Below are 16,968 nucleotides of genomic sequence, written 5' to 3'. Positions count from 1 at the left end.
TTATAGGGGAAGGGGGGGCAAAACGGGATACTTAACGAAAAATTTAGTTTTTACGGACATACATATGGTAAATTGGCTTCATTTTGATTCTATTTGAAATAAATATAACGAATTTTAGACTGCCATCAGAAAAAAAATTTTTATTTTCTGCGGGCAAAATGGGATACCCCAAAAAAAAGTAAATTTTTTTTTTTTTTTTTCAAGTGAATAAAATTGATGTAATAATGTCTTTCTAAATTGATGTAAGTAATAAAATTGACTCTCAACATATTTTTAAAGAAGTTTTTACTTGTTATTTCTTTTCAAAATTTGAAATTGGCGCCAATATTATACTTTTCGCAAAAAATATAAAAATGTTTTTTTTTAGCTTTTAATAGTGTAAAATGATACTAGATGTCATTTTTGACCATTTTCGAAAGTTGTTCGAGAAAAAAAAATTTTGACGAAATTTTGAGGGTACCCCATTTTGCTGGCCTATCCCGTTTTGCCCCCCCCCCCCCCTTCCCCTAAATATTGTCAATTCATTTACTTTCATCTTTATGGAAATAATTATTTAAACGGTAGAACAGCAGCAGTGCGACGAAGATTTTCAAAATGAAATTTATACTTAAAATTTAAACGTAACACTTGGTCTTGGGGGAATATCGCACATGCTGCCTCGAGCCATCTTTCTCGTCGTGTAAACCTCCGTAGGCGCATTCGTGAAAGAGCCTGATATTAACTTCTTCCCAGAAAGGAGGTCGGCTGTAACATATTCCCGCGAAGCGGAAATAAAACGGTGTGCGTGTTGAAAAATTCAGGGTACCCAAATGCAGAAGCGAAGATAGAAAACACATTTAAGTAAAAAGAGACAACGGCATACATATTTATTCACCGAGGACATTTGTACATTTGTGGATATATGCTACCAAATATATACATTCTCGTGTCCTCATATGCATTCATATATCTATGTCTGTATAAACATATAGATGCCACTAGGGACCAAGAGAATGCAGTAGGTTAGCATACATTTTAGTGCGTATGTGCATCGACAGTCTCTCTCTCTCTCGCTGTGAATGCTTCAGGTGAATCAATAGGACATTCAGCACGTGCATATTGAAATATGAATGTATAATGAAACTCAGAATTCTCGGTAAATTTTTTTGCTTTTACTTTTTTTATATTTTTATTCATTCATTTGTACCCACTTTTAAAATCCGCCGTTGAATTTTTTATTATTTATTTTAAAAAACCCATATGATTATAAAAACGATGAAAATCATAAATTTCATTTTTAAATTCACATTATCCAGCTACACAAGTGGAAAAAAATGATGCGCAGATTTAATCCGGTGTTTTTATTAAAAAATTTATAAATTTATATTAATAATATGAGATGATTGTTTTTTTTTTCCCTTTTTTTTTACCGTCAAATAATGAAAGTCAGAACTCGGATGATTTGCATAATGGAAAATACATTATTCAGCGCTCCGCACATACTCTTACATATACACAACACTTACATGCACACAAAAGCTAGATATTCAGGTCTCTCTATACTCTATATTCTTCCTCGCGCTTATTCTGACGCGAAATAGCCTCAAAGACAGTGTACCCGGCGACTTGGGGGTTGCTTTCCGGAGTCTCGATTTAGCAAAGGAATAATCGGGGAGCCGAGGATAGCCGCGAGGCAAACGAAATTTAAACCCACCAAACGCGCTAGCTCGGTTGCACGTCGAGGGCCAAATTACCTGCCATTCAGTGCCCACAACACGTCAGCAGTTGCTTCCACCTATAATAATGCGCAGCTATAAAATATACTCGAGATAAAGCGTGAGATAAAGCACTAAATTTAGCTGTAAAAATCTGGGCAAGTAAAGCTCCCATCAGACTAGACCAGACTAGAGCAGCTACGGCGGAACCGGGTCCTGGGTCGTCTATCTCTCAAACAATTTCACGTATTTCTCTCGTTACTCGTCTATACCGTCCTCCCAACTCAAAATCTCTCGACACTTTGCTTAACGATGTTTTCAAACTCCCACTCACTGATGTCAAGTCCCAAGCAGCAATTTCCTCAACTTTTCCATTTCGCTTTTTTTTATTCATTCCCGCTCATTCCATCAGCGAATTCTTACTCTCCTCAACTACTGTCTCGTTAGTTTTATGTCACCCTCAGCTCCATCCCAACATTTTATTTTTTATGAAAAAGTTAATCCCGATTAAATTGGCAAGTCCTTAAACTTATCAACTTCATTTCATTGCACTTTGAATTATAAAATTTTTATTTTTTAGTATAATTACACTGTAAAAAATCACCGGGGTAAGTCCAAGCGGTGTAGGTGTTAAAATTTTCGGTGTTAAATTTACCCCCGAAAGCGGTGTAAAAATAACGCCGCCACCGGTGTAAATATTCTGTACCGGTGTTAAAATAACGCCGCCACATTTTTTGTGTTTTATAATCTTTAAAGTTAATACTCCAAGCGGACGCAATTTACTCCGCTTTTACACCTGTTACCCCGCTTTTACACCGGTATTACTCCGCTTTTACACCGAAATTACTCTGATTTTACACCGATATTACTCCGATTTTACACCCATATTACTCTGATTTTACACCGATATTACTCCGATTTTACACCCATATTACTCCGCTTTTACACCGAAATTACTCTGATTTTACACCGATATTACTCCGATTTTACACCCATATTACTCTGATTTTACACCGATATTACTCCGATTTTACACCCATATTACTCCGCTTTTACACCGGTATTACTCTGATTTTACACCGATATTACTCCGTTTTTACACCGGTTACCCCGCTTTTACACCGGTATTTTTAACACCGGTGTATTACTCCTCCTACACCGGTGTAATTTCATTTTAACACCGGGCGGAGTTAAAACGAGTCCATTTTTAACACCGCTCTTTTTACAGTGTACAATTATGATATTTTTAAAACAGAAATATAAATTATAAAGTGTAATTATTAATCTCCAAGGGCTTTAAATTAACTCGAGACTCTTATAATCATCTCCATCCGTCTTTAATTTATCTTGGAAAGGTCTAAGGGTTAGGCAGAATTTTCCCTGACACAACGTGAATATTAATTGCCAAAATTTTATGCCGTAATACGGCCGTACTACCATTACATTTAGGATCTTTTCGCTTATTCTAGGTAATCTCTCGGTATTATCCTTGTACAGCTACCAGTATCATCACCACTGCTAGTTTTATAACTTTAACTCCAGCTCCATCTCCACCTCCACCTCCACCTTAACCTTAAGCAGAGCCCTCAGACTTTGCTAATATACCAGTTCGCTAATCTAACATGCGGGACTAAACGGAAGTCCGTCTTAAGTTAATATCCTTGTGCCTAGAGCGTTTGTAAATTCCTTATTCAAACTTTTAAGTGGATACCAGGATGATTAAAACTGTCTAGTCCCTTTTCAACTTTCGAATATCGCTCTGCAACGGCGAGACGGTGTTAAGATTAGCGCCTCGAGAATCAATTAAGCCGTCCACCAAACCGTCTAATTGCCGCCAGAAGACGACGACAGTGCGTTCGCCGATAGAGTCAACAAGTTGAGACTTATCAAATATTTCCATTGAATAGAGAGCAAAATGACTGCCACGACTTTCAATCATTCACTTTTATCTCAGCTTTGCAGTTAGACCGCGAGTGACTTTTTTATTCTTTTGATTTTAGATTTATTTCTATTTAAATTCTTATCTAGACAATACTTATCACTCGCAAGGCAAATAAATTCCCATCGAATTTATAGGAAAGCACTAAAGCGTTTAAATATTTATTACAACTTTAGCTCGTCGCATAAACCTCAAATCTGTCTTCCGTCCGATTGGATTGGATCTTCTTCGATCGTTTGCCTACTTTATTTAATTGAACGATATCATTTCTCTTCCATCCACTCAGCCGAGACTTTTTCCAATATATCTTTCAGCGAGTTAACCCTGTTCCCTTTACCTTTTCAACTTCTCATACTGAGAGCAGAAAAAAACTTGAGAGACGAACAAAAAATAAAAATAAAATCACCAACCACTGGAAAATCCGACATTTTCACTTATTGGCCAGTCATGGGAAGCTTATTGTGTTGGTCCTCGCTGCGTTTCCTATCCTCTGTGCACTTCAATGTCCTTTTATTTTTTTTATTTCTCTATTTTACGTTCCTTGTATTTTGTCTTTGGACTGCGGTAGACCCTAGAGATAACCTTTTACGTACCACCGACAAGAATATTGGGCTCTCAAGAACAGAAAGACAGTTGCAATATTACTCTAGCAAAACAAAAAAAATTTGCGTCCGGTCATGTGAACACTGAGGCTTAAACTTTCATTCTTATCCGCTTTACTGTCTACCCTTCGTAATATTCAATATAAACATTCAACGACTATAATATAAGTTCAATTTTTATTTAATATCTAATAAAACCCATTAATTAAATAATTACAAGCACTCTACAAAAAATTAGATCTAGTGCGCAGCTAAAAAATCCGGTCTAATAAAGTCGATGTTAGGGATGGGCGATATCTATCGATATTTCAACTATCGATATTTTTTTTTCTAAAGTATCGATGTTTTCTATCGATATTTTTTGGAGACGATATACCGATACTCGATTATAGAAAACTCTAACTATCGATGTTACGATATCGATATTTTTTGTTAATTAGGAATGGGCGATATCTATCGATATTTCAACTATCGATGTTTTTTTTCAATATCGCCCATCCCTAGTCGATGTCATAAAAAAAGTCGAGAGTTTTTTTTAAATTTTTTTTACGTTAATTAAATAGGAAAACTTGTAATTTACCAGACCTCAAAAATTATATTTAATAAGTAACGGTCTTTTACCCTTTTTTTCAAAAAAGATAATTGTCTTTGAAGAAGGATAGACGAAGATTGAATAATCTTCAAGTCGGGTCGAGTTGAGTTGGAATGTAATTGAAACACGTATGCGTTATTATCACGGTAGCTTGACGTGGGCGGTCAACAGATTACGTTTACATATTACGTTACATTATATTAGTATTCTATATATTTATACATTTACATATTATATTAGATTAGATTATTGAGACCAAATGTATAATAGGCACCGGCAATTGCGCGAGATCGCGTTTTGAAATCTTTCGTGTGACGTTTTACCGCTGCCTCGAGGATTATAACAAGATGGAGTTAAATGTGTGCGCTATATGTATATGAGCATATATATATATATGTATGTATAGTGTACGTAAATGTATATTTGCATAATAACGAGCGAGAGAAGGTTGTAACTCAGGTGGACGCCGAAGGGACAACGTGAATAACTTTAAAAGGTGGTAAGAGCAGACAAGGTAATTTCTAAATCGCTGACGATGAATTGCGATTAAGATCGATTGCCAGTCTGTTATAAACGCCACCGTATTACACCAGACTATTTTAAATTAATGACTTGTAATGTTATTACTTTTAAGTAATAAATTAATTTGATAAAATCACGCCTATTAAGTAATCATTTTTATTTATATATTTTTAATGACCGGCTTTAATTTTTGTTACATAAATTTATTTATTTTACCCGAGCATATAATTTTACGCCTTTTCGTTTCATAAATATCCCGATCAACTTATTTATTAGGGTCAATTACCAATAAATTTTTGTTTGAGTAATCGAGTTAAATCTTCAATTATATATATTGACATTATCTTCTTTGCAATAAATAATTACTGGGCTGGGAATTGTTAATCGGCTCATTAATTATAAATAACAATAACTCTGATGTATTATTTGTCAATTGTTAAATATTAACATAAAGTTTAATGAACTTGTTCCTGAATAATTAATCATAATTTTGAATGCATTGTAATGAGTACTCTAGTTTTAATTTCAGTAATTAAACACGCGTGAAAATGTTTTGTCATTTTAATGAGAGCTTTTGTTTCAAGTATTCAAACTTTTTGATTCAGAGAACTGAGCTAAATATTTTTTATTTTTCCTCAAAACTTGTATTTAAAATTTTTCTTCATTTTTGGAGCAGCTCAAAATTTTCGTGATTTAAACTGAAAATAAAGACTTATAAAAATCTTGGGCACGATAATTTGAGAGCGCCCCGTTTTGCCCAGCCCTCACCTCTGATAATTTATAAATTACCCGGGTCAAAAATAAAACTTGATTTAGATTTGGTTTACCAAGTCGAAATTAGGAGCGGTTTTTCATAAGACAAACTCGACTTTTTTTTACGGAGATATGAAATACATTGAGGTTTCGCCTTGGTTTAGACTTAACTGGCTTATTTAGTCACGATTTAAGACAAAAAAGTGGAAATCAAGTCGAAATTGACTTGGTTTAGACTTATTCGACTTCAAACATAAGGCGAGAAAGTCTAAATCAAGTCGATATTAATTTGATTTAAACTCATTCGACTCAAATTATAAGGCGAAAAAGTTAAAATTAAGGTGAAATAATTTTTATTTATTAAGGCAAAAGTAAGGCAAAATTTTTATAGATAAAGATAATCAATGATTGTAATTCCTGTACATTAAAAATTTTATGTTAACTATTGTCATTTGTACACAGCAAATTATAATTGATCAACTTGCTTTGAGACAATGTAACTTATTATTGCCCTTGTAATTTTTACAATTATTTGTTATTGGCAATATTATTATTATTATTATTATTATTATTATTATTATTATTATTATGAAATTTATTTTTGCGCCTCTCTATATATATTTATTATTTTGTATTTATTGTAAGGCCCTTAGGGAGCTAAGGCTTCAGGGCCTAAAAATTTTAATAAATAAATAAATAAATAAAATAAGGCGAATAAATAACTTTTTTTGGACTTGGTTTAGCAAGTCAAAAGTAATGTGAATGACTATCGTGCTCAAAGTAAAGACGAATAAGTTGAAACTAAGATGAAAAAACTTCAAAATGTTTAAAAAAATTAAATTCAAGACGATAAAGTCGAGATCTTATCGAAAAATCGTCGGCAAATCGATAACTTCAAAAGAAAATAATGTGAAGCGAGCCTGAATCAAGTTTTATTTTTGACCCGTGTACTCATAATAAGTGAATAAACAAATAAATAATAGCAATAAAAGGTAATTAAATAAATTAGGTCGAATTTAAAATAACTGTAATGTTAACCTACACGTATGAGAAGTTATTGCGAGTAATTAACTCGAAACAAAGGACGATAAGACTTGAACTGGTGTGAAAATTAACGCGACATTTATACGCACACATCCGCACCCTTAACCTACAACAAGCGCGCGACTAATTGGCGTCATCAGAGATCACTGGTATTCAAAACACACCCTGAAATTGGCTCGTTACAACTTGCACCAATAATACCTAGCCATCAATCAACGTGCATACACAGCACACCCTCACTTCGGAGTAGTTAGAGCAGTCTAACTCCACGGAATAGCATTAATAGATCTAAGCCCGCTAATTCATCAAATAGCGACGTCACATCGTGATCGATTACCTCCTATTCTATCATCGAATCGATATCGCCCATCTGCTCTGTCCAATTTGCGAATTAGCTTTCCATATCTTATGCACAAGCTCGAGATCGGTGGCTCAGATCAAATGACAATCAACACATATTTATTGTCTATATCTGTATGCTGATTGTTAGCATGCATATATTCGTACTGGATTAATGTGAAATGTTTTTTACTGGCTCCATAAATTCCTATAGTGACCTCGTAATTCACAATTACACAAGAGACTCTTTGACTCTGTCAAGTGAATGACTCATGCCTCGGATGTTTCCAGTTGTCAATTAGACATGACACGCCTATCATGCATCATCACTCCCGTCCAATTTGTGTTGCATCTCGTTTAAAAAAATTTATTATACGATATTATATTCATTTTGCTTATTAAATAAATTAGGCTTTCATTTTTTCTTGCCATAGAAAAATTAATAATCCAAAATTACTCTCAAGAAATTTAATATTTCTTAAACATTATCGGCGTAAAAAATTTATTTCCGTTATGGGGAAGTGATAAAATTTTTTTTTTATCCAGTGGAAAATAAATTTTATCAATGAATGCAATAAATAAAATTTAATATGTCTGGGATGTACTCGGAAAAGTAGCGTCTATGTAAGCAGTGAAGGAATACTTTATAAGAACCCGGAGTAAGGCCTCAGGATAATATAATATACGTAAAATGTGCATCGGAATAGCTCTCTTGAGAGTCTCCTCCCGCTTATATATCTGACGTGACTCACCGGGCGCATCTCCCGCTCGCGAGACGGGCTTAAACGCGGAACCGCATAAATCCCAAGCATCATCATCATCATCATCATCATCATCATCATCATCATCATCATCATCATCATAATAATGCTAAAAAAATACAAAATAAGTAATAAAAATAGTTGGTGTGCTGATGGTAATACTGTAATTAAATTTACCGCAGATGAGCAAATGCAATTACACGGTAAATACAACCGTACATACGTACATACAGGAGACAATAATTCACAGTCAACGATATTTATCGCGAAAACTATTCTTTCATCTTGTCATAAACAATTTATACGCGTAAAATGTAGCTGTTAAATATATACATGTAGGATTATCAATTATCACTTGACATGAAAAAGCCCATGCGTAAAATTTGTAAAAAAAAAAAATTAAATCCAATACTGCAGCCAATTATCTATCGAATATTGTCTAATTAATTCAAGTCACGTAAATTCAATTTCTGATTTAAATCACTGGTTTCTTGTCTCTCATTATTTCCCTGTCCTCTGTCTCTATCTTTTTTTATGTCTCTCCCTCTTCTCTCTTCTTTATCTACCAATCTATCTAACTATATATATATAAATTTGTTGAATTTGTAGTTGTAGAGAACTGCCAGCATACCTTTTTCTTTATTTATTTTTTTTGTTTCATACCACCCTCCCACAGTGTTCTCCAATAGTCTCTGCACCCCAATAATTATCTTTTTTTTTATAAATTTTTTTGTCTAGTCTGGTACACAACAGACTGACTTCCAAATCCTCAGCTCCTGGTGGCCGCATTGCGGCTTCACGTGCTACTGCTCACTTATTTTTTTATTTTTTTTCATTCTATCAATTAAATAGTTTTTTTTTATTTTCACTTACTCGTTTTATTCTACAGCTTTAAACATCATCTTGTGTGTTTTATTTTTTCACTTGTAGTATTTTTATCATATAAATTCTAACCTGATTACGTCACTGCGATCGTTAAAATTTTTTTTAATCCGTTTATTTTTATTTTAACGCTAGAATAAAGTAACAGATCAAAACATCATTTTTACATGACAATAAAGTTAGCAGACATTTAAAAATTTTTTGATTTTTTTTAACAAAAGAATAAATAAAAAAAAAATATTTTGAAAAATTGCACGTATAGTTTATTAAATTTCCGACATGTGCATTTTTTTAGAAATTTTTTTTTTTCATTACTTATCTGTCAAAAAAAATTTTTTTTAATTTCAAATGTCTGCTAACTTTACTATCATCATTTTTACATGAGCATAAAAGTTAAAAAAAAAAAATATTATTTTTTTTTTAAACCAAAAATGCACACCACAGACATTTTGGAGCAAATGTTGAGGAAAAGTCATAAAAATAAATTTTTTTAATGAAAATGAGACAAATTTTAATCTGATCAATTTCGAAAAAAAAAAATTTTAATTCCCCATTTTACCCAGCGGACTCTTGAATTAGCAGTAAAAAAAAATAATAAATTTTTTTTTAATTTTTTCTGTATGGTCTCTACGGACTTGACATTTACGTAAAATTAAATTGTAGTAAAATTTTCCAGAGGAGAGCCCCGGAGGGTAAAACGACTCCAATAATTTAAATGAGTAAAATTTTTAACAAGGATAAAACAGAGCTATAACACCTAGTGTGTTGAGGTGTGCAATTGTAATTTACCGAGTTTCCAACAAAGTTTTCATTGCTACCAATGAAATGTGGGTTTAATACGTCAACTACAGATTTTCCGTGTTCCCATATAAATTTACCATCGGCCATTAATCGCGTATCGTAAACCCAGGCTTAAAATGACGCCGTCAAAAGTCGACAAATCACAATTTCACCGAGTCAGCAAGGTGAAAAATATAAGAACTAAAAGGGTTTGGTAAAAAAAGAAGATAATTAAAATTATTACCCAGGTGAAAAATGTCTTACAAATTAAAACTAACGGTCGTTAACACCCTACCAATGACTCGGAAGACTAATTAAATTTATTGCCCATCTCAATCTCGACACTTGCTCTCATTCCCGTGGATATCACGTAAATAAAAGTCTCACGAGATTTATATATATAGCGGCAACTTAATTTTTTTCACGTACATTGTTTGTCTACTGTCCAACAAACACCCAATTAATTTATTAATACCAGTAAACTATCTCACTTTTATTTATTTTTCAATCGCCATTCACTAGTGTAGACATTCACTGAAAGTTCATTCTAATTTTAATATAAATTTACTCATTTAAAAGTTCGCAAGCAAAGAAAAAGAAATCACAATTAAATATTTAAAGACTTGGAGTAAATATCAGTACGTAAATATTTGATAGCAAAACTTGAAACTTTCTTCCGTACTCCTAATGCACACTTAGCGCACATAAATATTTAAAAATATATAAATCGAAGGCCATTATCACAAGACGTTAATAATAATATCACATAAATTTAGCGCACAGCCGACGTGTTAATATCAATGTTAGAATAATATTTTAAAAATATAAATAGTAACAAAATCGTTATTGCACTGAGAAATAAGTGACCTTTATTTTAAGTACATTATTTTAATACACATAATAATAATATTAGTATGCAATGGAGATAATAATCATCGTACCGCAAACATATATTAACCCGATAAATCGATTCACGCTTCAACTAATTCAGAATAAAATATAATGCAATGCAATATAAGAGATCGTGCGACCTCCAATACCACCGATCCTATCGATAAAAATATATAGACGAAAATTTTATACCTTTTTAAATCTCGTTACATTACTTTACACTAAACTCACACACTTGAGACAACAACTATTATTCTTCACACAATATCGTTACCATAAAATTTATCGAGTTAAACTTTACGACCGCGAGACTATAAAAGAATAATAATAATAAAAATAATAACACTAAAAAATTTGCGGAGTGAACGCAGATCAAATCCGGAGTGAGTACGGAGCAGATGACTGTGTATTAGGGTGGCGCAAAAAAACCGACTATTTTTTTTTTTTCAATCTCGCATGAAAATTTGTTGGTTTACGATGTTTTAAGAAGCCTCTCCACAAATCAGCTCGATAAAAAATTTTTAAGAGGTCGCTCACGAATTTTGAAAATATCGAAAATGATCGGAATTCGGATTTTTATTTAAAAAATTTTTTTTTTCTCGTGGCAGCAATAGTTTATATTTGTAAAATCATGACTATGCTGAAAATTTCAGCCCAAAATATAAATATTTAAACGGCGCTCAAGAATTTCGAATATTAACTGATAATATGTAATTAATAGTTTGAATTAGTTTTTATAACTCAATTGTTGTCATTTCACTTAAATATAACTTTTGCATACCCAAAAATATACAGAACAGTCTTAAACAATGAAATTCGGTCAGTTTTGAATAAGCGAAAAAACCTACAAATTGAATTAAAAAATAAAAAAGTATGTAAATAACTTATTATTTCTATTTCTCGGGTTATATTTCCATTCATTGTCATGCAAATTGATGGTGAAAAAATCGAGAAGCTTTATTATTAATATTTAAGGGTCGCTCAAAAACGGCCAAGAGACTGCGCTCGGAAACATTCAAAATTCTTGAGCGCCGTTTAAATATTTAAATTTTGGGCTGAAATTTTCAGCATAGTCATGATTTTACAAATATAAACTATTGCTGCCACGAGAAAAAAAAAATTTTTTTAATAAAAATCCTACTTTCGATCATTTTCGATATTTTCAAAATTCGTGAGCGACCTCTTAGAAATTTTTTATCGAGCTGATTTGTGGAGAGGCTTCTTAAAACATCGTAAACCAACAAATGTTCATGCGAGATTGAAAAAAAAAAAATAGTCGGTTTTTTTGCGCCACCCTACTGTGTATTTATTTAATTCCCTTGGAGTAAAATTTACTCCAAACCCGAGTCAAAATATTAGACGTAAATTGAACGTTTTGGGCATTTAAAACTTAATTTGACAGCTTTTTCTGGCTCTAAAATAAAAAATTCGTATTTTGAAAAAAAAATTTTTTCAGTTTCATACTTTTTTCTAACACTATTATATCTTTTCATATATTACACTGTAAAAAGAGCGGTGTTAAAAATGGACTCATTTTAACTCCGCCCGGTGTTAAAATAAAATTACACCGGTGTAGGAGGAGTAATTCACCGGTGTTAAAAATACCGGTGTTAAATCAGGGTAACTGGTGTAAAAGCGGAGTAAAATCGGTGTAAAAGCGGGATAACTGGCGTAAAAACGGAGTAATATCGGTGTAAAAGCGGAGTAATACCGGTGTAAAAGCGGGGTAAATTGCGTCCGCTTGGAGTATTAACTTTAAAGATTATAAAACACAAAAAATGTCAGTTCTCTATGAAAATTAATAAAGAATATTATTTATTAACAAGTACAGTGATCGAGTAAGTAAAAATATTCACAAAGTTAAATATTTTAACATCGGTAAAGAATATCTACACCAGCGGCGGCGTTATTTTAACACCGGTCTAGAATATTTACACTGGCAGCGGTGTTATTTTAACACCGGAGAATTTTTTTTAACACCGGTACAGAATGTTTACACCGGCGGCGGCGTTATTTTAACACCGGTCTAGAATATTTACACCGGCAGCGGCGATATTTTAACACTGGAGATTTTTTTTTAACACCGGTACAGAATATTTACACCGGCGGCGGTCTATTTTAACACCGGTCTAGAATATTTACACCGGCAGCGGCGATATTTTAACACTGGAGATTTTTTTTTAACACCGGTACAGAATATTTACACCGGCGGCGGTCTATTTTAACACCGGTCTAGAATATTTACACCGGCAGCGGTGTTATTTTAACACCGGAGAATTTTTTTTAACACCGGTACAGAATGTTTACACCGGCGGCGGCGTTATTTTCACACCGCTTTCGGGGGTAAATTTAACACCGATAATTTTAACACCTACACCGCTTGGACTTACCCCGGTGATTTTTTACAGTGTATGATATCAAGGTTATGAAAATTGTGTTTACAAATATTGAAATAAATTAATTAATGTTATCATTAGACTAAAATCATCACTCATGAAATTAACAATTTTTTACGAACCAAAATACAAAAATTTGTTCGATTTACTTTCAAAACGTTCAACTTACGTCTAATATTTCGACTCGGGAAGGTGAGTTTATTTTAATATTTAAAGTCTGAATCGAAGTGATTCGAATTCAAATAAAATCCGTAATGACTCCGGATCCTCTCCTGATTTTTCACAGTGTAATTCATATTCATAAGATGATAAGTTCTCCAATACTTGTTTACCAGCGTATTACTGATGCTGATGCACGTGTCAATTTATACGTGACCTATATTTTAAATTTGCAGATGAGCTAACCCATGAAGTTTCCAAATCCAATGAATCTCCGTTTCGTAGCTTTTGTGAAAAATAATAGCGATGAGATATCTCTGCAAATAGATCCTCTTTGCTCTTTTACTGTCAAACTTTTACCTCTTTTTTTTTCTGTGGAACTTATTCTGAAATCTTATGCTAAGCTATAGGTACACACACACACATATATGTATGTTTCTGAATCTACTGACGAATCAAACGTCTTGAGGCAGCAGATCGAGAACCCACTTAAGTTTACTCTCGACACCTCTTTCATTCTTTTCACGTTCTCATATCCTCAAGTCTCTGCGGACACTTGAGAATATAAAAACTAAGATACTTCTCAGCGATTTATATCTGAGTACTGTAATAAATATATAGAACATATATCGATTTGGGGAACTAAAATCGACAAATCGGGATCTTATCAACTTAATAAATATTTAAATACTTAACAAATTAATAACACGGCAATGGAATTAAAAGATAAGTTAAATTACATTATCAAGTATTTAATAAAGTTGTATAAAAAGTAATTAATTCCTTCATTCATAATAAATAACTCGAATTATAAACAAACTATAAATTGAAATAAAAGACTGCAAAGTAAGACTCGAGACCAAGTCCCGAGTTTGAATAACAAAACATTTAATTTGCGACAGACAATACTATTTTTAATATAAAAACTTCTTTGTCAATGTAAAAAGTAATTTTTAAAATTACGACTTACAATAAAATATTATTATTCGTTCATAAACTACCGGGTTTATTGCTGACTAGTCTTGTAGACTTTTACTATTTTTATTTCTTTGTTATCCGTCTCTGCTTTACAGTCTAAGCAAATACATCCACGATTATTCCCGATTGTTTCCGCCAGATTACCTTCTGCAATTAAAGATTTCAATGCTCAAGTCCGAGTTAAGCTGCCACTGAAAATAATTAATTAATTAATAAGTATCTAATTAAAACCTCCACACGGAAAGAAAATTATGGGAAGTTTTCCTATGCATTATGGGAATGGTTCCCATATTGGTATAGGAACTATTTCTATAATATTATGGGAACCATCCCTATAATATCATAAAATTTTTTTTTTGCACAATAGTGTAGAAATTTCCCAAAATTTGAATTTTTTTGAATGTTTTGTGCTGACAAAAAATTCTTGTTGAAAATTTTAATGTTTTTTTGCCAAATACGATTTTTTTTTTTCAATGTTTGAATTTTTGTTTTTATGTTTAATAATATTTCTGTGTATTGTAGAAGTGATTACCACACTTCTTTAAAATAATTTTTTCATGATAATATGGGAACCATTCCCATAATATTATAGGAATGGTTCCTATAATAGTATGGGAACTATTCCCATAATATTGTGGGAATGATTCCCATAATGATATAGGAACCATTCCAATTGCATTATGGGAATCATTCCCATAATATTATGGGAATAGTTCCCATACTATTATAGGAACCATTCCCATAAATTATAGGAATGATTCCCATAATATTATAGAAAGTATTCCTATAAATTATAGGAACCATTCCTATAATTATAGGAATCATTCCTATAGTGTTATGGGTATCATTCCCATAATTATAGGAACAATTCCTATAATTATGGGAAACATTCCTATAATTATAGGAACCGCTCCCATAATTTATGGTCGTAATTCCTATGATGGTATAGGAAAAAATTTCACAAAATTATGGGAACCGCTGCCATAATTTTCTTTCCGTGCACACTCTATGTAGCAGCTAAAAATGCCCGAAGAAAGTAAACTAAATAGAAGAAAAAAAAACATAAATGCCGTTAGACGGAAATACAAAAAAGATAATTAATACGCACTTGCAATTAACAGGCGCGCTCTTAGTACCGTGCACTTTTATACATTTTCACTCATTCATCGCAGAGTTTTATTCTGCAGAGCGATCTCTGTGCGCTCGGGTATTGTATATTGTGTATTGTATGCATGTGTTGTTCAAGTAAACCTCTATATATATGTGCACATATATATAGGACTGGCGTCGTGGCGCTGAAACTGCATGAGCCTCGTTAAAGTCATTAGGGAAATCAAGTGAACGCCTTCCAGGTCTACCACGCTCGTTATCATTCAAGCGCCACGTGCATACATACATATATATGTACATATACATGTATATATATATAGATGGAGCAGAGACGTTGCTACCTGTGTTAATGATGAATTCCCTTTCCGTGTCGTGGTGTTTCTGGTAAATAGCAGCTACCACGCGAGACCAAACTATAAACTTAATATATTTTTTCTCAACCGGCACCCGGACATGCAAGTCGATACTGTCTGCAATTATGTCAAGTGCTTAACGCCACAATTTACTTTTTTTTAACTCACATTATTTTAATCCTCACGTTAAATCTTTTATCCACTCCTTTTTATATTTTAAATATATGTAATCATTTTTAAATTTATTTGACCTGGAACGATCTGAGTGTGAATAAATTTATTTAAAAATATACGACAGTGATATTACGACTCAATTAAGAATATTTAATAATTTATTCGATAGAGAACTGGATAAATTGTCTAAAATGAAATCCTATTAAGCGGCTAGAGGGAGAGATTTTAATGTTTCCAATAAGCTGACGCTAATTGATAAACTATTTGTTAATTCCCGCAAAACATAAATCGATAAATTATCTCTGGCTGCCGGTGCTCCGGAGATCTGACGATAGTGTGAACAAACTGCGACATCGATATATAAATAAATCTCCTTTCCAAGATCTCTATTTTTTTATCTCCTCGTAGATTCACGCGTTATCTCGGCAGGCTGTGCGTGGCTTTTTCCTCTTTAGTGTGTGAATACGGTGTCAGCGCACGTATAGAGCAAAGCGGTACCACCCGAAATAGTTTTAGTAGCAGTTTGGATCAAGGAATAACAGAGAAAGACAAAATCCAAGAGATTACAAGCGGATACGCTCAACGTGCTATCTACATCTCCGCCTCTCATTAGCGGAACTGGTTTATCGTCTGGTTCTCCGTTGAATCGAGAACCGTAATTTCGGCCTCTTCTCTTCTCTCCTCTTCTCTTCCTATATCTTTCACATCATCCGCAATCCCTTTTACCTCAACACGACTCTATACCAGGGCGTCCTCTTCTCGGCGAATTCAAAACTTTATTTGGCCTGATGCCGTATAAGAAACCATACGAGAATTTATTCGGCTCGTGCCTCCAGGAGATTTCCTACATTTATCTCACACAGATCATCGACTAACAGACTCCTAAATGTATACTTATCTCGATAATTCTATACCCGATCGAAACTGTTTTGTCTAATAAATATTAATACATATCTAGCAAACTGCATCGTCAAAGGACCTGAGCCCCGCCGAGATTCA

At 33.0% G+C, this 16,968-nt stretch overlaps 1 protein-coding gene across 5 annotated transcripts in view; it reads left to right on the top strand.

Annotated features, from left to right (window-relative positions):
• The window catches only part of LOC130663997 (ankyrin repeat domain-containing protein 50-like), a 141,698-nt gene that overhangs the window by 117,438 nt on the left and 7,292 nt on the right, over nucleotides 1–16,968 (top strand). The gene's annotated exons all lie outside the window — the stretch shown is intronic.

Source organism: Microplitis mediator, chromosome 2 (genome assembly GCF_029852145.1).
Source record: "Microplitis mediator isolate UGA2020A chromosome 2, iyMicMedi2.1, whole genome shotgun sequence".
Taxonomy (NCBI): Eukaryota; Metazoa; Arthropoda; class Insecta; order Hymenoptera; family Braconidae; genus Microplitis; species Microplitis mediator.
This window is presented reverse-complemented; position numbering and strand designations above follow the sequence as displayed.